Source organism: Equus quagga, chromosome 2 (genome assembly GCF_021613505.1).
Source record: "Equus quagga isolate Etosha38 chromosome 2, UCLA_HA_Equagga_1.0, whole genome shotgun sequence".
In the NCBI taxonomy this organism is placed as follows: Eukaryota; Metazoa; Chordata; class Mammalia; order Perissodactyla; family Equidae; genus Equus; species Equus quagga.
Genome location: NC_060268.1, coordinates 121,181,596 through 121,203,501, shown reverse-complemented (window position 1 = coordinate 121,203,501; position 21,906 = coordinate 121,181,596).

Genomic DNA, 21,906 nt, shown 5'->3' with positions numbered 1-21,906 from the left:
CACCAGCAGAATGCCAATCTCACAGGGCACGCAAAGCAGACAGACTGCAGTTAGCTAAGCTGCTGTCTTGCATCACGTGTTTCAACCACCCAAGCAGCATAGTGGAGACCTATAATGGAAAGAGCTAGTGATTTCCCTGTGTCTGGAGACTAAGTCAGCCCCCCGCATGTACTGCAGAGATGATTCTGATGTTAGGTGGGAGATTAGACAAGATTCCTTCAACGTGGAATTTCTATGATTATGTTAATTCTTGACTCCAAACTCTTGTTGGAGGGAACTGAATTTCTGCTGTACTTTAGGTTAACCCACCTAACCCCTCTAACCACGGATGTCTTTCTTAATGGTCAGCATCCTCTCAGTCCTCTGGCAGACAAACACACTTCCTCTGGGTTCTACCTTAGCCTTGTACTCTTTCTCAAGCATAAACAATAAGCCAAATACCTCCCTCTAAAGAGGCCAAGAAGATTGCCCACCAAAGCCAGCTGATGGTGGCTTATAGGCTCAGATGGGAGTATGGCTCGACATAAGAAGGAAGTTATGGTGAAATGGACCATATCCTTCTTTCCTCCCCTCTCAGCAGAGAATCCCTCTGCTCCTCCCAGGGATGCATCCTCCTCCCCCCTTAAAAGCCAAACCAAATTTATGCCCCCCTCTATCTGCCAGCCAAACAGGTGACTCCTGCCAGGTCAGAAAGAGAAAAAGGGCATTGTGTGCTTCTACCTCTGGCTCCCCTTCATTTCATTGAGCTCACGCATTCCCTCTTCATGTCACTGAAAATGTTATTTATCGATCCTGCTGACAGCGGCAGTAAATAGAGCCCGGCTGTTTTACATCGCTGATGAGAAGGCAGGTTCCATAACTCATCAGGCCCAATCTTATTCCACATCACTCCTCTTCCCCTTTTTTCTCCTCTGTATCTCATTACAGAAACAGGAATTAATACACATGGACAGAAGAGAAATGAGTTCAGCTGCTCTTAGGGCTTTTGTGGGAAGGCAAACATCCTCAGTGGCTCCTTAAGAAAAATTGATGGATGGGTCAGCCTGGTTGCTGTCTGCAGGCATACCCTCATCGAAGCCCATTAGCTGTGCCTTGATGATAATAGACTGTGGGGTCATCACACCATTCAGGCTTAAGCTGAGATTTGGGGATTACTGTAGAGATAGAGAGCCCCGCAAACATTCTGCTGAATCTCGGTACAGCTGCGGGCCATGGGTTCCCTGAACCATAAGATAAAATGATACCTTTTCTTGGAATGCTTATTTTACTTCAAGATTTAAGGAGTAAATGTGTATTAAAATAAGCACATATATTTTAATGTGGAATTGACTCAACTGGATGTGAATTTTAATAGGGAACTTCAAAGAAATTTCACTCGTGATGAGCCTCTTGGAGCTACGCTTCCGACCCTTGGTGACAGGCAATCGTCTTACTCTGACTTTGGGGCCTTCTCAAATAAAATACTTTCAGAAGTGAGCCAACCTATTTATCCTACTCTTCTGAATACACCACCCTTAAATAGAGACCTCACTTTATGAGATTCACCCCACAAAAACAGACAGTGAGTCTACATTGAGAGACAGGGTACTGAGAGGAATCCTTGGGGATGTAGGAAGGGAAACCTGAGATTATTTTCCAGGCCCACCCCCTTGTTACTGGACTTCTGGCACATAGCTCCCTTTTCCCCAAAACTCATTCTGCCATTCTCTTAAATGGGAATGGTGGTATCTGCCTGCCTGTGTTCTTGTGAGCACTAACTGAGACAAAGAGGGGGATTTTGGTGTTAATGTTCTTGTAAATGGAATTTTTCTGCAGTATTAAAACACAGAATCAGCATGGATTTCTGATGGCAGGTACATCATCATCATAGGGACACATGGAAAAACTGCAGATTATAAGTTGTCCCACTGGTAAAACAAAATTTGTATCATTATTGAGCACCTGCTAATTGAATTAAGGCCTAGCACTGCGGGATACTAAATGAGACTAAAATATAACTCTGATCTAAGGAATTCCACGTCTAACTGAGAAAATTAGACAAATGTCACCAATGTGGGACAACTAGCAAGCTATAGAAAGAATGTCCAGGTGGGCTGTGTTCAAACTTCATTATAAAAACAAGACAATCACAGAGAACCTTTATGGAGGTCTACCATATGCCAGGCATTGTCGTACAGGCTTTACCTGTAGTTCGCTTCTAAACCTCCGAACGCACATCCAAAATTTATCTTCATTTTATAATTGAAGAATTTAGACTTAACAAGATGAACGGGCTTGCCCATGATCCTATAGTGTTGCACCCAGATCTGTTTGACTTCAAAGCCCCTGACTAAGATTTTTTCCCAGGGATCTGTGGTCACGTGGGAGGGGGTGCAGGAAAGTTGCTGAGAAAACCCAATTTTCTCCACTTCTCATCCCTTGGACACTAAGGATCCCAGCCCCCTCATTGTGCCTCAGTTTCTTCATTTGCAAAATAAAGGGATTGACTTATATGATCTCAATTTTGAGATTCCAGAAACACTTATGAAAAGGGAAACTAGGAAAATCCAACCTCAGTCTACAGAAGCTTCTGGTAGGTTTTAAAGTCTTTATTCTAAATAGAATGAAGAAGGTCACGATACAACCCTAAACCTGGGCTCATTTATCTCTCAAGAGATGATGTCTTTTATTTTGGGAAAATACAGGTGGGAAAAAATCCCCACGTCTCATCCATTCCTTTGAAATAAATTTTGCTTATATGTGTGTGTATATATACATATATATTCAAATATAAGGTACAGATATTCATATATATTATATATGGTATATACATATATAAGTCTATGTATCTGCATACAAACGTTTACCATTATTATCACTATAATTTTTATTAATCTACTGGAATTTTAAGCTGACTCTCCCTGTCCTATACTCAGAGTATACTCCTATACTTGAGCCCTGAATATTGAGACATCTGAAAATCCCAGCTCTTATTCCTGTCTTCACCATCCTTAGAAGTTGCTGCAGCTTGTTTTCCAGATATTTCATAGTTCCTAACTTTGCTTAAAAGCATTTCTAATTCCTCACATTGAAAAGCAGATTGCAAATGAAATTTAACATGGAATATTTTGTACCAAGAAAACTAATGCCCCATTCTCCCCCCCTAATGAATGCCCAAATCATCACAGACTCAAGACTCATGAATAATGTATATCGTCCAATTAAGTGCAAATGCTGTTCAGTTCTTGCAACTGGTATGTGATGCCAGTTCTGGCCTTAGAATGGGCACTGAGGTGGTTGGGGATGGGAGAAGGGGTTGGGGAGGATGTGTGGCTGTGAGCATGTGGGTGTGTGTCTGACAACTAAGCCCCCACAATTTGTAGCATGCTCATTATGTCCTGGAAGTTAAACTTCCCATGCTGGAGTCCACAGAGAGATGTTTTTTACAACCATAAATAGAACTCATCTTAAATTTCTAAAAACTCAATCCTTAATAGCTAGGAGCTTTTGCCTGGTCATGCTGTCCTCCGCCTGTAAAACCATCAACTCTAATTGGCCAGCAGACCTCTCTCCCCAAGCTGGACTGCTTCAGAAGGTCAGCCTCTGGAGGCCTCCTCTCCAAGGAAGCCACAGCCATGACTCTGTGGGTAGCTCATTTTATTCTTTTGGCTCCTGATCAAAATGTCCTTTATCACTAAGAGATCCTGGCAGCCCTTTGAGGCAGCTGAATTGGGTGTGTTCCTGATCTTCCTCCACCAAAAACAGATCCAGGAAGACATGATATCAAGTCACCACCCTCACACACCCAGTGAAGGTGGTCATTTCACATATCTGAGCCTCAGTTTCCTCATCAAAAATAGAAGATAGTAAACAACAACTGTTGTATCCCCAGGTGGGTGTAAAAGCAGTGTTATCTGTAAATCCTGAAGCCTCATGCAAAGGTTTGTAATTACCCTCTTTGCTTTGAGTGTATAGACATCCTCACTTACAGCTTCACCACTAGACATGACAAATCTCCAGGACTTGGGCTGGCCCAAGCCTGACTAATGTTATTCATAAAAATATTCATCCATCAGGGTTTCCATTTGTAGCATTTAGTTGTGCCAAATAACAGAGACAGCCAGTGGTTTCTTAGAATTACGTTGTCTAATAATGAATGCTGGAGACAGAATTTTTTTTCAGCCTGAAATCTCTTCTTATAACTCAGGGCTGATGAAGGCTGCCCTACATTTCTCGATGGATCCAATTTAACACCAGACGAAGCAGTGACTCAGACTAACTTAAATATCTCAAGACAAGTTTCACCTTTTCCTCTGAGGCCGTATCAGTTCAATTGCATAAGTGCAAATTTATTGAAAGTGGTTTGGTGCTTAGCTTTTCTCTATTGGCAGTAATGGAGTTTAAATTTATAGCAGCTGATGAATTTCAGATAAGAGAACCATTACCTTACAACAACATTAAGGAAAAATATATAACTCTGATTGCTGAACCTCAAATGCATATTGTTTGAATGAGGGGAGATGGATGAGGTAGGCTGACATTTGCAAATGCAATTCCTTTTCATCCTCATGGTGCTAGCCCAGGAGTTTGAAAGCATGGCAAATTCCAGAAAGGGCTTGCGATAGTAAAGCACTACAAGTGTATTATAACAAAATAGCAGAAGTAGGATGTAATGTAGAGGTTAGAGATTTTTCCTTCTGTTTAGTAATATAATTGGAGGTGTCTTTTGGCAATGCACCAGGGCTGGCACAGGACTTAGGTCGTTCATTGGGTCCTTCTAATGTGCCTCCCCCAGATGTTATGTTCCTTTTACTACAGGGTGGGACTGTGACACTGTGGAGACTGAAATGAAGGATGCACAGTACAAAAGTGCAAGGCCATGAGAGGTTGAAAGAGGCCTGGGCTTCTCCATTTTTTAAGGCTCTTGGTATATGAAAAAAAATGAAGAAACACTGAAACAGAGTTATAAAAATCATGTTATATTTTTAAACGGTTATGCCAAACAAATAAACTCTTTAAGTTAAAAAAATAAAATAAAATGTGGGGCCAGCCCAGTGGCATAGTGGTTAAGTTAGCATGTTCCGCTTTGGCAGCCTGGGGTTTGTGGATTCAGATCCCAGGTGCAGACCTACACACTGCCCATCAAGCCATGCTGTGACTGCATCCCACATACAAAATAGAGGAAGATTGACACAGATGTCAGCTCAGGGACAATCTTCGTCACCAAAAAAAAAACCAATATTGCTGTCCTACACCTAAGATAATCACAGAATTGATAAAAATAGGGGTTATGGACAATATTTTTCCATCATGGTACACAGCTTCTGGTTGCATGATGAACTTTATTTTTTCTCCAATTCTGTCAGACACCTTACCAACTGTGTGAATAACCTCATTTCAAGATAAAGTTAGAGTCTACACGTGAAATCCTTTGTGTGTTGTGTGTCAAATGGGCTTTCTCCTTTCCCATTTCCATCCCATTCTCCTATAGGGCATAGCTTTCCAAAAAGCTTCATTCTTGGGCAACTTACTTATTTTTTCTGGCTCTTGTTCTCCTCATCTATAAAGTGCATGTGTGTCTGGCAAGGATAGAGATGGGGTTTCTCAGTGCTGCAGTAGTCCAGGGTGAGACCTCAAACCCAAAGGTCTCTAGCCCCTTTCCTCAGGATGAAAGCCAGTCTATTGCTGCAGTTACAGAGAAGAGCATCTTCAGCCAGCCTCCAAGGAAACCACTTTCGGGGCGGTTTCTCTGTTAGGCCGCCCTCAGTCTGAGGCTTCTTCTCTGCGGTTTGTGCTGTGCAGGGCGAACCAGCCATGACTCTCCCTGAGGATGAGAAGAAATGGAGGAAAAGAATGCTTCATTTCTATGAATCCCTCTCACCTTCCTGAGAAGGGAGTGGCTGAGGGATGAAGCCAGGAAAACTACCTCTGTCACTTTAGACACCACACCTCTGGCCTTTGTCCCGGCCCTGCAGGCAGGGGATGGAAGCCTACTCGAACTGCACGTGTAGGTTCCTTCTGTCTGGCTCGCAGCCTCTGTCCTAGAACACCAGAGGCAGCCCAGCACTAAAAATGCAGGGAGGTCTACAAGAAAGACCTCAGTTTTCTGTAAATAATACAGAGGATTTGTGTGGAATGAGACATTCGTTTTGTAGTTGGACACACAGCAAATTTGAAAGAAAAAGGGCTGAATTTGGTTGACTAGTTGTTTATTTTGAAAAGAACTAGCTGTTCACTGGACTCAGCAAAGTTTGAATGAAATTAAATAGGCAAACAACTTGATGTTTTGCCAGCAGTTTTCTCAGCCAACAAACAGCTTTTGGTGTGGCCCAATCTTGGAAAGGTTGATACTGTCATTCTGGGCTGAAGCAATCAACTGTGGACTCTTGTTATAATAGCACAATAGAAAAGACCCAGACTAATGTGGCCTTTAGTGGAAAACAGTACTTCAAATGCAAATTGCAAAACAGCATCCAATGCTGCTCCAAGAACATCAACTATAATTTTAATCTGAAGTCTTTGAGGGTCTATCAATAACTACAAGTTGTTTGTTTGTTTGTTTGTTTTTTAATGGAAGGACGATGGCACATCAAAATAATAAAAATAAAAAGTAACAATAATAATCATATTGCATTTTGATTCACAGATAAACGTAATTTTGAGTTAGAGAAAAATGGGAAATGATTTACTTCAATTTTTTAATTTTATTGATGAAGAAGTTGAGGCCTATAGAAATGACCGCAGTGCCTTCCCTGAGGTAGCGAGGCCAGCACCATGCCCTCTTCTTAGCGTCTTGGTTTACAGAAATCGACATCATGGAGCTTCTGAATCAGGATGGATAGACTACTCTGTTGGTACCATTTTAATTTTTCTCAAAACTCATAAAATATCATTAGAGTGCTTTTTAATTTTTTCTGAAAAGCAGGAAATCGTAAGAGTGATAAATAGTTTAATGTGAACCTGATGGCTTGATTAATTAATCACCAAGCTAAGGAACCACTACAATTCATATGTCAATTCAGACTATTTTCGGGAAATGATTTGAATCAATTGCTAATGAAATTGAGGAATTTAGGAGCCGCTTTCTGACTTCCAAATGACAGGGCTCATATTTAACTCAAGAGACGTGACAGTTAATGACAACATAAAAAGTGCCATGAATTATTTTCCGGATCATGGGAAAATTACAGCATCTCCTCCATTGAAACAGCTCACAGCTCATCAGCATGAAAATAAACAGCCTTCATCACATGCTGAGAAATCTTTGATGCTGTTTAAAATCTAGGTTCTTTTTGAAATAAACAAAGACCATCCTCAGGAATAATTGTAATATTTCATAACCTCTTCCTTAATACAGAGTGATAGATGCACCTAGTAACCGATATTACAGCTGAAACCCTATGAATCGTCATTCATAGATCTAATTACTTTAAACTCTTAAAGTAGGTAGAGTTTAATTTTCCCTCTCTGCTTTAATTAACAGGCTAAGCTTTCCAATCCTGTTTATGTTTAAAAGGACTTGCTTTGTATATCTTTCCATAACTTTTCGTTTATTGTCAGACTCTTTAATTAATTTAAAGTTACATTCTAGATATAACAAGACGGTTATTGTGTGTTAATGAAATATCAACAGAAAGTGCACTGATCAATATTTAATCTAATTAAGGTGTATACAAAGCAATATTATTATGTAATTAACCTAAAACAGCATAAGTAATACATGCATGTTTAAATTTTTATTAATATATTTGTTAAGAATTTTTAGATCATGCTGTTTTATGAGCTTACTTGAGAGATATAAAATTAAAATGTTTGTCAAGATACTACTGGAGCAACTATTTAATGTGGCTCTTAATCATCTTAACAGTCCTTAAGGTTCTCGTGCAGTTCTAATAGTCTCACTAAGGATGAAAGATGATTTTGCCGCAAACAAGAGTCCACATGTAAAACCTTTCTGGAATGGTCTTTCAATTTCTTTTTTCAGTCCCCATGCTAATTTGAAAGAATGATGTATAACAGGGCTGGTACATGCAAGAAAGTTTGAAACATGTTCAATATTTTTAAGAACACTATTTAAAGAGCTATATGTTGCTGGAGAGAAAAATATATTGAACAGTAAATATCACTGGATTACTCTACATGTATCTTAAGGGATTTTAATACCACAGGTTCACAAATTCCTGTAGAAATTCAACATAGCAGATGAAATTTGGTGGGACAGTGATTATCTCATACAGAGACCGGAACTGATTGTTATGATTTCCGGAACTGATTGTTATGATTTTCAGAGCTCCAAATATACAAAGTTACAATATGGGAACACATTTAAATAAGAATCTTGAAGCCAAATCCAGGAACAGGCCATTGTGCATAGAATTAACATGGGTCATGTTGTAGAATGTACATTTTTGCTGAGTAAGGTGAAGAACAACTTCAAGGTTACAAAGTTGAAGCTCTTTTTTAGGGTTATTGCTCAGAAAGTTTGCAGTGTCTCATGGTTCCCTAAATCCCACAAACAAATCTAGTTCTCATATCAGAGAACTATCTACTTGAATCTGCCCATTCCAGGTACAAGTAGATGTGTTTAGAGACTCTGGTTCCTGTAGATGCTGGAATACCCAAAACACTGGGAGACTTTTTTCTTCCCCAAATAAGTATAAAAATTGAATTTGATGAAACAGTGATTTTATTCCAAAGGCTTCCATTGCTTCCCTTAATCCTACTATTTTTATTGTGGAAAGAATATAGGAGTCACTGGGACAATTTATTGTCCTCTGCCATTCCTAGTATGTATATCTTGCCTAAATGTTGAGACGGCATTTCTGTGTTTTTATCTCTGTGAATGAAGGAGTGAGGGATAACTCATACCTTATGATTCTCTCTCTCTCCTATGAGTGATGATAACAATAGGGTTGAGTCTTCATATATTATATACACAACATAATTTTCTTCCTCTCTCTTGAGAATGGCTGCAAATGCTGAAGATGACAGTTATGGGAGATGAAAAAGCTGTATAAGGTATGGGATAAAGATGTTCCAAGTAGAAGTAAACTTTTAAATACTTCTGTGTGACTGAGTTGGTAATGAAGCCATTGATAGGTGCATGGTAAGTTAACAAGAATGGCTGAAAATGATTACCATCACCTCTGGGTTTTTTTTGTTTGTTTGTTTACCATAGTCAGAAATATCTTGAGTCTACAATTCCTGTTGTGTTACAAATCTTTTATAGCGAGACAGTTCCTAGGCCTAAGCAGCTGTTAAGGCAAGTAAGGGAAAGATTCACAAAGCTCTTCATTCTGCAGGCTATGTCTGAACCCAGACTGATGGTCGGGGCTAATGGTTCTCCAATCAGTCTTGGAGCTGCAGGTAACATGTTCCCGGGTGTTTGTGGAGGGACAGGAGGTAGGGGCTGGTGGGGGGCTGGGGAGGACTTTACCAGCCCAACGACAAACTCTCCCTCTCCCGTTCTGTCTCTTCAGAAATGAGGAAATGAGAATACTGGCGTTTGTTTTCTCTTTTCATACCAAAACTGAAATTTTAAAGGTTCTTTGCCAATGAAGTAAAAATTAACCTTTAATCTCAAGAAAAAGGAAACAAAAGAAACTGGAAAGAAACGAGAACTTTGGTCTGGAGCAAAAAACACAGCTAGATTCTTTTGGAGAGTTTCCTCATGCTGTCACTTCTGATTTTGGTGAAATTAAAATATTCTAACTGGTCTGTTATAATACCCTCAGCTTTTTCTTCCAAAGAAAAATGGTTCTTTATTTCCTCTGTGATTTCTGAGACTTTCTTTTTTTGTTATCAGCTTTATTGAGGTAAACTTTACATACAAAGAAATCATCAATTTTAAATGTACAAGTCTATCAGTTTGGCAAGTATATATAGTCATGTAACAGCAACAACAATCAAGGTATAGAATAATTCCATCAGCCCCACAAGTTCCTTTCCGCCCCTTTGCAGTCAACTTCCTCCCATGCCAGCCATAGGTAATCACTGAATTGCTTGTTTTTGTTATGGTTTTGCCTTTTTTCGAATTTTATTCCAGTGGAATCATACAATATGCAGTCTCTTGTAACAGGCTTCTTTTAGTTAGCATAGCACTTTTGAGATTCATCGTGTCATTGATTATTTCAATAGTTTGTACTTTTGTACTGCTGAGTAGTGTGCCTTGAACGGATATGCCCAGTATATTTATTCATTCACCAATCACCAATTCACCAAAAACCTTTGGCTTTTTCCAGTTTTTAATTATCAAGAATAAAGCTGACATGAACATTTGAGTACAGATCTTTTGACAGATGTATGTTTTCATTTTCCTTGAATAAATACTCAGAAGTGGGATTGCTGCTTGAATGGTAAAGATGTTTAACTTTAATAGAAACTGTCGAGATTTTTTTAAAGTGGCTGTATAACTTTGTGTTCACACCAGCAATATATGAGAGGTCTAGCTGCTTCATATTCTCACCAAAACTTAGGTTGTTGGTCTTTTTGTTTTAGACATTCTGCTGGATGTGTAACAGTTTTTCATCTGGTTTTAACTTCCATTTCAATTTTTTACAGATGTTTAGCATCTTTGCATTTCTTATCTAGTTATATACACTCTTTGGTGAAGTATCTGTTCAAATCATTTGGCCCTTTTAAAATTTCATGGTAAGAGTTCTTTATTTATTATGAATACAAGTCCTTTATCAGATATGTTTGCAAATTTTCTCCCAGTGTGTAACTTGCTTTTTCATTTTCAAAACCATGTACTCCTTAATGTTGATGAAGTCACTTCATTTCTTTTTCTCCTTATGATTCATGTTTATTGTGTCCTATCAAGAAAGCTTTGCTTAACTCAAGGTCACAAAGATTTTCTCCATTAAATTTTTCTAGAAATTGTGTGGTTTTAGCTGTTCACTTCAGTTCTATGATCCATGATGAGTTATTTATTATATATAATGTGAGATAAGGGTTGAGGTTCATTTCTTCTATACGAGATCCATTTGTTTCAGCACTATTTGTTGAAAATAATTTTCTTTATCCCACTGAATTACCTTGGCAGATTTGTTGAAAATCAATTAACCATATAGGTTTGAGATATTTCTAGAGTGTCTACTCTATTCCATTAAACTATATGTTTATGACACTGTTTTAATTACTGTAGCTTAACAGTTAGTCTGGCTAACAGGTAACATGCTCCAATGATCTTCACTTTCAAAATAGTCTTGACTATTCTGGCCTTTGCATTTCCATAAATAGAATGAAATTGTCAATCTCTTTAAAAATCCTGCTGGAATTTTGATTGAGATTGAGATTACCTCGAATCTCAAGATTAATTTTGTAAAATCTGGCACTACAACATTATTCAGTCTCCAGATATATAAACACTGTATAACTTTTCTCAGTAATATTTTGCAGTTTTCAACATACAGCTCTTGTACAGATTGTATTATATTTATCTGTACATATTTCATGTTTATGATATTGCCAATATTATTATTTTTAATTGCAATTTCTAATTGTTGATTTTTAGTGTATAGAAACACAGTTATGTTTATTGACATCATATCCTGCCATCTTACTAAAATCATTTATTAGTTTCTAGAGCTTTTTATGTATTTCTTGGATTTTCTACTTAGAGGATCATGTTTTCTGCAAATAAGCATCGTCTTCCTTATTCTTTTTAAATGTTTTATGTCTATTCACTTTTACCTCTTTTTCTTGCCTTTTTTCACTAGTTAAGTTCTCTCACACAACGTTAAGTAGAGATGATGACAGCAGACATCCTTGTCTGTTCTCTATCGTAGGCATAAAGCATTCAGTCCTATATATAATCTCAGCTGTAGGTTTTTCACTAGGTTGATGAATCTTCCTTCCTACAGCTGAAAGAAATTTAAGAATACATAAGTAATTGGAGAGGTATATTATATTCATGGATCTGAAGATTCAGTATCATTTTGATATCAATTCTTCCCAAATTGAACTATAGACTCAATGCAATTCCAACCAAATTTGTGGAAGGCTTTTCAGTAGATATTGAAAAGCTATTTCTGAAATTCCTATGACGATGGAAAGGACCTAGGAATGATAAACAACTTTGAAAAATTTTTTTTGAAAAGTTGGAGGAATTAAACCATCTGACTTCAAGATTTATTATAAAGCTACAGTTATCAAAAAAGTGTGATATTTGATTCAAGATAGGTGAGCAACATAACAGAATAGAGAAATTAGAAGTAGACCTCACAGATATGTTTAGTTGACTTTCAACATAGAAGGAAAAGTTGTTTGGTAGAGAATAAAGTACCATCTCCATAAATGATACTGGAAAAAGTTGACATCAATATGCAAAAGAAAAGAACTTTAATTCATATCTTGCAATATTTACAAAAATTAACTCAAAGTGGATTATGGACCTAAATATAACACCTAAAACTATAAAATTTCTAGGAGAAAAGCTTTCTTAGATATAATATTAAAAGGAGAAATCATAAAAAATGATTTTCTCCAAATTAAGGACTTCTGCTCCTTGAATGATACTGTTAAGAGAATAAAGAGACAGACCACAGATTGGGAGAAAATATTTGCAAAGTGTATATCTGATAAAGGAGCTGTATACAGAATATATAAAGAACTTCAAATATTTCATTATAAGAAGCAAACAATCCAATTTTAAATAAAGATCTTCTATTCACAATGGAGTTACATCCCAATAAACACATCATAAGTTGAAAATGTATTTCATACATCTACCTACTGAACATCACAGCTTGGCCTAACCTACCTTAAACCGTGCTCAGAATACTTATATTAGCCTACAGTTGGGCAAAATCATATAACACAAATCCTATTTTACAATAAAATGTTTACAGTAAAATGTTGACTACCTCATGTAATTTATTGAGTACTGTACTGAACGTGAAAAAGAGAATGGTTGTATGGGTACCAGAATAGTAGTAAGTATACTGGTTGTTCACCCCTGTGATCTCATGGCTGACTGTGAGCTGTGGCTGGCGGTGCTGCCCAGAATCACAGGAGAATATCATAGGGCATATCGTTAACCAGGGAAAGGATCAAAATTCAAAATTTGAAGTACGATTTCTACTGAATGTGTTTCGCTTTTGCACCATTGTAAAGCCGAAAATTGTCAGTCAGGGCCCATCTGTATGTACACACTATTATCACAGGGATAGAACAGAGTCCCAATACATATGTAACAGATGTTTTGGAGGGAAGAATAGAGAGAATGAATGGAAAGCAATATTTCAAATAATAACTGATAATTTGTAAGAACAAAAAGACATACATTCTTAAATTGAAAGAGATGACAGAGCAGTACTAAAATGCACACAACAACAACAGCACTAATATTGATGTAAATACACTTCAGGGCATTAACAGCAAAGAGAAAATCTGCTTATTCTCATATCTTTGCCTCAGAACCTGCTTCAAGAATTGAGGTGACATTATATTTGTCATCAACAGTATTGGATACAAGAAGACAGGCAGCACTTGAAAGTGCTGAGAAAATACTTTGATTCTAGGAGTCCATACCCACACACACTGTGATTTAAGGGTATGTTTGGACACAGAAGATCTATGACTTATAAACCGTGTCTGAAAATAACTATTTAAAGGATGGACTACATCAGGAAAGAAAGTGAATCCAGAAAGAAGCAGGAGTACGTGTGAAGAAATAGTTCATGGAGAAGTGAGAACCACTTGTTATTAAATCTAATTAAGTATTTATTATGAGAAGAAAAGAATTTTAACAATAATATTAACTAAAATTCCTGGCGGTTTCCACAAGGGCATTGGTGGAGGCTAGGGGGAAAACTGAGGAAAATTAAAATTTCCTATGGTTTTTACATTGCTCTCGAGGAAACATAGTTACTAATTAACAGATTTTAAAAGAAATAAAAATAATAACTAATTACAGAATTACCTCACATATGGACTACTCAGTTAATGACGTTTTGCCATAACAGCTCTTGAAAAAGTATACCACTTTTTGAACACAGTTCCTTTTTTTTTCTTTTGGTATAATGACTTTTCACCTACAAACACACTAAGTAAATATATTCTAAGATGTAGTATTTCAACATTACATTTTCAAGCAAAGACATGTTCACCAATTTACTAGACACACTTTCTAGTCAGAAAATATCATATGGAACAAATTTAAACTGCAGGTCATGGTTCAATGAAGCAAAACATTTTTATTTGTGACTATTTGCCAAGTGAGAAAGATAAAGAGGAGCTGCTGCTTCATCTCTCCAGTCTATTGAGTATGTGTGATTTTCCCATATGTTTCAATGTGCTTTTGGATTTAGTCTTTATTTTTTTAGATGTTTTTCTGTTCTTTGATTTTATTTATAAGAGTTTGAGTGCAAGAACTCCAAAATGTTAAGAAATATGTGCAGAATCATGAAAAAAACAATAGGTTTTTAAATTATTGCTTATATCTTATATAAAGTAGTTTAATTGTCCAACCTACATATCTTTCCATTTGTGCGAATTGTGTGGGTCTCTAGGGTTGAAATGGAACACCTTTAATTTTTCCCATTAAAGTTAATAGACACGGGTTTATCCATCTCAGCTCTGACACGTAAGGAGCTTGCAAGTCATCGCTCCTGTCATTACAAGAAAAAGCCTGGCAAAGTGAAAATCAACAACTGTTCTTAAACCCAGCAGAGAATGGAGGTCACAAGGCAAAGTGCCACTCCAAAATCTGGGAAGGCTGGTGAATCCAGAGAGATATAGCTCTAGAGATCTGCTTACCAGGAGCTGAAGTCGCTGGAAGCCATAAGTTGTAAAACAACTTCCTTTACCAATTGCTATAGGCTGAGTGCTAACTAGTTTGATCATGACAAATTCCCAGAGACTGCGTTCAAAAGAGAGCCTCCACACTTTTCTGAGCTTTCCTTTCAGAAATCCCACAAGTTCTCACAGTAAGGATCCAAGAAAAATCTCCTGTGGCTCTGACAAGGTGAGGCGAAAAGCAGCAAGTATAACTGTCTCATTTACTTTTCTATAACAAAGGCTTGTTTAATCTCTAAGGATAAGTACTTTGCTATAGAGCAATACTGAAACCTTATCTCACCTGGGGAAAGAGATTTCCTTCTCCTTCAGTCCTTTCTAGCAGTGTATTTCACCTAAGAGGGGAAAGAAAAAGTTAATAGGGGACAGAGCTTAAAGAAAATATATTGGGAACTTAGTACAAGGAAGATGGGGGGAGCTATGTGCCTTGAGGAGGGACAGAAACGCTTGTGAAGGCCACACCCTGAGTTAGAGGTCCACTAAAAGACTGAGACTTCTTCCCTTCCCCCCACCCAGTCACCACACCAACAAACCTTCAGTTTATTTCACATCATAAAACAGAATTACAACTGAAGAAGCTATAAGACATAGAGTCCTTATGAGAAGTAGTACAAAAAGAAGACTGAAAGCCAAGAGAAGAAACAGAAACAATGACCCCTAGAAGAATTTGGAGTCTCTACTACCTATAGCTACATGAAACATTAAACACAGCCCAACATTTAATCACATAAACATAAATTCTCTCCTCCAAAAGTCTATCTACTTCAGTACCTACTATTGATCCAACATGGTGACTTTCAATAAAAAATTAAAAGGCACCACCAAAAGGCAAATAAAAACATAATTAGAAGAGAAAAACAATCATCATAACCACACTCAGATATGTGAATTAACAGAGGAAGAATTTAAAATAACTATGACTAATATGTTAAGAGTTCTAAAGAAAAAGAATAGACAACATGCAAGATCATTGAGCAATGTCAGAAGAATGGCAGAAACTATAAAAAAAAGGAAAGGAAATATTAGAAATCAAAAACAGGAAATAAAGAATATCTTCAGCAGACTTAAAAGAAGACCTGACACAGCCAAGGAAAGAATAAGTGAACTTGAAGATAGATCAATAGAAACTTCCCAAACTGAAGCACAAACAGAAAAATATAACAGGATAGAATACCCAAGAAGTATGGGGAGATTTTATATATATATGTATGCAATGTTTAAAGAACAGTTAAAAAGATGGTAGATTTTAATCCAACTATGTCAATAATCACTTTAAATGTAAATGGTCTAAACACAACAATTAAAAGTCAGAGATTGTCAGATTGGAGAAAGAAACATAATTAAGTGCCATCTAGAAGAAAGCCACTTTAAATACAAAGACGCTGGCTAAAATGAAGGATGGAAAAGGATATAACATGCTAACATTAATCAAAATAAAGCTGGAGTAACTATATTGATTTCAGGCAAAGCAAACTTCAGAACAAGAAAAGATTATTAGGTATAAAGAGGGATGTTACATAATGATTGAGGGAAGTCAATTCCTAAGAATACATTAAAAAATTATAAACATGTATGTACCTAACAAAAGAGCATCAAAATACATGAGGCAAAAACTAATGGAACAGAAAGAAAAATAGACAAGTCTACTATCATATTTGGAGACTTCAACAGATCCCTGTCAGTAATTGATAGATAGAGCAGGCCAAATATCAACAAAGATTTAAGTGACTTGAACAGTGCTATAAGTCAGTTTGACCAAGTTGACATATATAGAAGACTCCCTCAAAGAACAGCAGGATACTCATCCTTCTCAAGCGCAGGTGGAATGTTCACTGAGATGGAAGATAACTGGGCCATGAAATGCACCTTAAAAATCTTTAAAGAATAGAAGTCATACAAAGTATGTTATCAGATTACCACAGACTTAAACAGAAAGATAGCTGGAAAATGCCCAAATATTTGGAGACTAAACAACATACTTCTACATAACCACTAGGTCAAATAAAAAGTTTCAAAAAAAATTAAAAATACTTTAACTAAGTGAAAATATAACATCAAAATTTGCACAGTACAGAAAAAGCAGTGCTTAGAGGGAAATTTATAGCATTAAATACATATATTAGAAAAGTAGAAAGATTTAAAGTCAATAATCTAAACATCCATCTAAGAAAACTAGAGAAAGAAGGACAAATTAAAAGTCAAGCAAGCAGAGGAAAGGAAATTATAAAAACTAGAACAGAAATCAACAAAAGTTAAACCAAGAAAAGTACAGAAAATAAATGAAACATAAAAGTGGTTTTTTTTTTGAAAAGATTAATAAAAATTGATAAGCCTCTAAACAGGCTAAACCTGAAAAAAAGAAATCTACAAATTATAAACATCAGGAATAAGAGAGGGGTTGTTATTGCTACTCCCAAGTACATTGAAAGGATAACAAGGAAGTACTATGAACGACTCTATGCCCACAAATATGATAATTTAGAAGAAATACACCAATGTCTTGAATTACATAAACTACTGTAACTCACTTAAGGAAAAATAGATAATCTGAATAATACCACAACTATTAAAGAAATTAAGTTCATCATTTACAACCTTCCAAAAATGAAATCACCAAATCCAGGTGGTTTTACTAGTGAATTCTACCAAACATTTAAGGAAGAAATGATGCCAATTCTCCACAATCTCTTCAAGAAAATTTCTTCATGAAAGAAGAGGGAACACATCCGAACTCATTTTATGAGGCCAGCATTACCCTAATACAAAAACCAAGTAAAGACGTTACAAGAAAGGAAACTATAGGCCAATATATCTCATAAACATGGACAATATATTTTTAAAAAGATATGAGTAAATTGACTCCAGCAATATATAAAAAGATAATACAGCACTACTAAGTGGGGTTCATTTCAGAAAGTCAAGGATGGTTCAATATCATAAATCAATCAATGTAACTCACTATGTTAACAGACTGAATAAGAAAACCCATATGCTCATATTAATAAATGTGGAAATTTAACAAAATTCAACACCATTTAGAATTTTTAAAAACTAGAATAAAGAGAATTTCCTTAACCTAGTAAAGGATACATTAAAGAACCTCTACAGCTAACAGCAGGAGAAACTGAACTCTTTCTCCCTAAGTTTGGGGATAAAACAAAGATGTCTTCTCTCACTACATGTATTCAACATTATAATGGAAATCCTAGGAAGTGCAATAAGATAAGAAAAAAATAAAAGTTACGCAGATTGGAAATCTGTATAGACATCACAGATGACATGATATCTATGGAGAAAACCTCAACAATTCTACAAAAAACAAATAAGCAAGCAAACTCTTGGAACTAACAAGCAAGTATAGCAAGATCACAGGATACAGGGTCAATATGCAAAAGTCAATTACTTTCCTATATAAAAGCAAATAAACAATTGGAATTTAAAGTTTTAAAAATACCATTTACAATAGCACCAAAAAAAAGAAATACTTAGCTATAAATCAACAAAATATGTACAAAATCTGTATGTAGGACACTGCGAAACACTGATAAGAGAAATGAAAAAAGATCTAACTAAATCAAGAGATGTTCCATATCCATGCATTAGAAGTCTCATAATTGCTAAGATGTCAGTTCTTTCCCAACTTGATCTAAAGAGTCAATGCAATCCCAATCAAAGTGGCAGCAAGGTTTTTTTGGTAACCGATTCTAAAATTTACATAGAAAAGCAAAAAACTTAGAATAGCCACACAATACTGAATCAAGAAGAACAAAGTTGGAGGGCTCACATTACCCAATTTCAAGACATAGTATACTTTATACTTCCATTAGAGACACTGTTATTGGTGAAAGAATAAACACACAGATCAATGGAAGAAAATAAAGATAACACATAAATATAGTCAACATACTTTTGACAAAGGTGCAAAGGCAACTCGATGGATAAATATTGTCTTTCCAACATATAATGTTGGAACAAGTGGACATCCATATGATATATATGTATATATAGACGCAGGCCTCACAATTTCACAAAAATTAACTCAAAATGGATATATACCTAAATGCTAATTGCAAAACTATAAAACTCTAGAAGCAAACCAGTATGACATTGGGTTTGGTGACAGCCTTTAGATACAAAACCAAAAGCATGATCTATGAAAGAAACACAACAGGTTAGTTGGATGTTATTAAAATTAAAAACTTGTTCTGCAAAATACATTGTTAAGAGAATGAAAAGACAAGCCACAAACTGGGAGAAAATATTTGCAAATCCCATATCTGATAAAAGTCTTGTATTCAGACTGTACAAAGAACTCTTAAAACTCAGCATCAAGAAAACAAAAAACCCAATCAAAAAAGAAGCAAATTATCAAATACATCAGCAAAGGGGATCTCCAGATAGCAAATGAACATATGAAATGATACTCAACAACCATATGTAGTTAGGGAAATGCATATCAAAACAACAATGAGATATCACTACACACCTGTTAGGATAGGTAAAAACGAAAACGAGAAAACAAACTGACAACTAAATGCTGTTTAGGATGTGGAGCAACGGGAACTCTCATTTATCACTGGTGGGAATGCAAAAAGGTACAACCACTTTGGAAACAAGTTGGCAAGTTTTTTTCTTTTGATAAAATGTTTTTAAATTCCGGTAAAATATACATTACATAAAATTTACTATCTTAGTCATTTTTCAGTTTATAGTTTAGTGGCATTAAGTGCATTCACATTATTGTATAACCATCACTACTATCCATCTCCAGAACTTTTTTCATCTTCCAAAACTGAAACTCTTACCCACTAAAAAATAACTCCTTATTCCTCCCTCCCTTAAATACCATTCTCCAATAAAAGAAACGAGGGCTTCTGGAAGAACTGTTTCCAGGGCTGAGGCAAGGACATACAGGATGATCCTGGAGCATCTTGTAGTGTCAGAAAAAGTAACGAAGTGCTAAAAAAAACAAACAAACAATAGGGTTACATCAGAGGGACACAGGAGCCAACTGAAAGAGCACCCACTGGCCAAAGCTGGAACAATTGGAGCAAGAAAATAAATAATATGTATTGGAATATAACCCAATGTATAAATATAAATATCTATGAGTCTATACTGATATAAATAAAAGATTGAATTAATCAGTTAATAAAAATAGATGTATCCCCCATACATAAGAATTACAAGTAATATATGTAATTACTCTTCCCTCGAGGAGGCAGATAATAATTCCCCACTCCCTTAAGTGTGGGAGGGACTGACTTTCCTCTAAAGAGTATAATATGGAAAGTGAGGGTAGGAAGAGAGTAACTTTACAATGGAGAAACTTGACAAACACTACTTCAGCCATGTGATCAAGTTTAACATCATCAGTGATAAATCACATCAATAGAATGTACACTTAATATGCTGTAATAACAATGACACTTTAGAAACTCTGTGGTCTTCCAGGAGCCCCCAACTCTAGTTTAATTGTGAGAAGAAACATCAGACAAGCCCAAATTGAGAGACATGCTACTGAACACCTGTTAGTATTTTTCTAAAGTGTCAGAGTAATCAAAAGCAAGGAATATTTAAGAAATTTTCATAGTCTAGAAGGCTCTAAGGAGGATGATAGCCAAAGGTAATATTCTATTCTAGGTGGAATCCTGGAACAGAAATAAGACGTTAAGTAAAAACTAAGTAAATCTGTTTAAAGTTTGGACATTAGTTACCAATAATGACTCAATACTGGTTAATTAGTTTTCTCAAATATATCATACTAATGTAAGATCTCTGTTTATCTCTGCCACAGAACATGAATGATTTATTAAGGTCTATGAAAACATGATTTATTAACAATAAACCCCTATATTCCACTCCTCAGAAGTTTGATAAATGAACTATCAAAAAATATATGACCTCTTCTTTCTTTCAGAGTCCCATCTCTCATTTCTTCATGGTCCAATCCTCACAAGGCAAGACTATTCAAGAACACCTCAAACTCATAATAATTTGCATTGTGACCCAGTTAAGCTGAGCTATTGTTTCTCAGACAAGTTTTCTTTCTGTAGATCCATTGAAAATTTAAGCAACACCCTTTGTGAAATGTCTCTGGTCCTTCACTCTCTCTGTCCTTGCTCAAAGAAGGAGATTCAGTGCTGGAGCTGATTCTAAAATCCATTTCAAAAATAAGGGAAGAGAGAGAGAAAATGACTCCAAGCAAAATATCCCTGAGGTTTCTTCAGGGCACACTCCCTAAAGGGGGGAAGGGATACTCATTCCCAAGAGGATATTTTTATCATAAGAAGGAATCATAGATTATTGGAGTTGGAAAAAGCCATGGACACGATCCCTGGCCAAGATGTGGAGACCAAGCCCCAGAGAGATTAAATGACTTCCTCAAGGTCATAGTTTATTAGTCTCTGAGAAAAAATAATACATCTTTCTAAAATAGCATGCTTCTCACATTTTAGTCATTTACCTCTTCAGCAAATTTAACCTTTGTTATACAGCTGTTGAGATAACCTTCTGCCGTACAAGCTAAATCAACACAAAGGACATATCTCAGAAAATGCCCCAAACTGCCTCCCTTTTCATTATTGAAAACCCCAAGATGAAAGTCTTTAATAACTCACCGCACAAGAGGACCATTACTGTCAGCGTAACCACTCAGCCATATATTACAGCTTTTTACTTCTCTACACAAAATGGCTTTGAAATTTACATTTGCTAGAAAGGATTCAAGTTTATCACTAACAATTTTCTTCTACAAATTGTTTTTAATTATTGCCTCTTTCCACCTAGAAAGAAATCCCTCTTGTACCCCTGTCTCCACATAGCTCTCAAGAAGAGTTTCCTTGGCATGAATCTTTGATGGTGATTTCATCTCCCTTATTTGCCTTTCCTTGTCAAGCTCACACAACCTACTTAGAGATCTGGAAATGAACAGTTTGCCTGACTCCGCATTTCCTGCACACACATGAAATCTGGTCTCCCTAAGCAGGGAAAAAAAGGTAACATTTTTCAGCTTTAGCCTATGGACAATTAGGCTAGAAACATTCCATTTTAAGATTCAAAGCACCGAGAAGAGCCAAGATGGCGCCGTGAGTAGTCCTCTTTGTCTCTCGCCCTTCGAGTCTACAA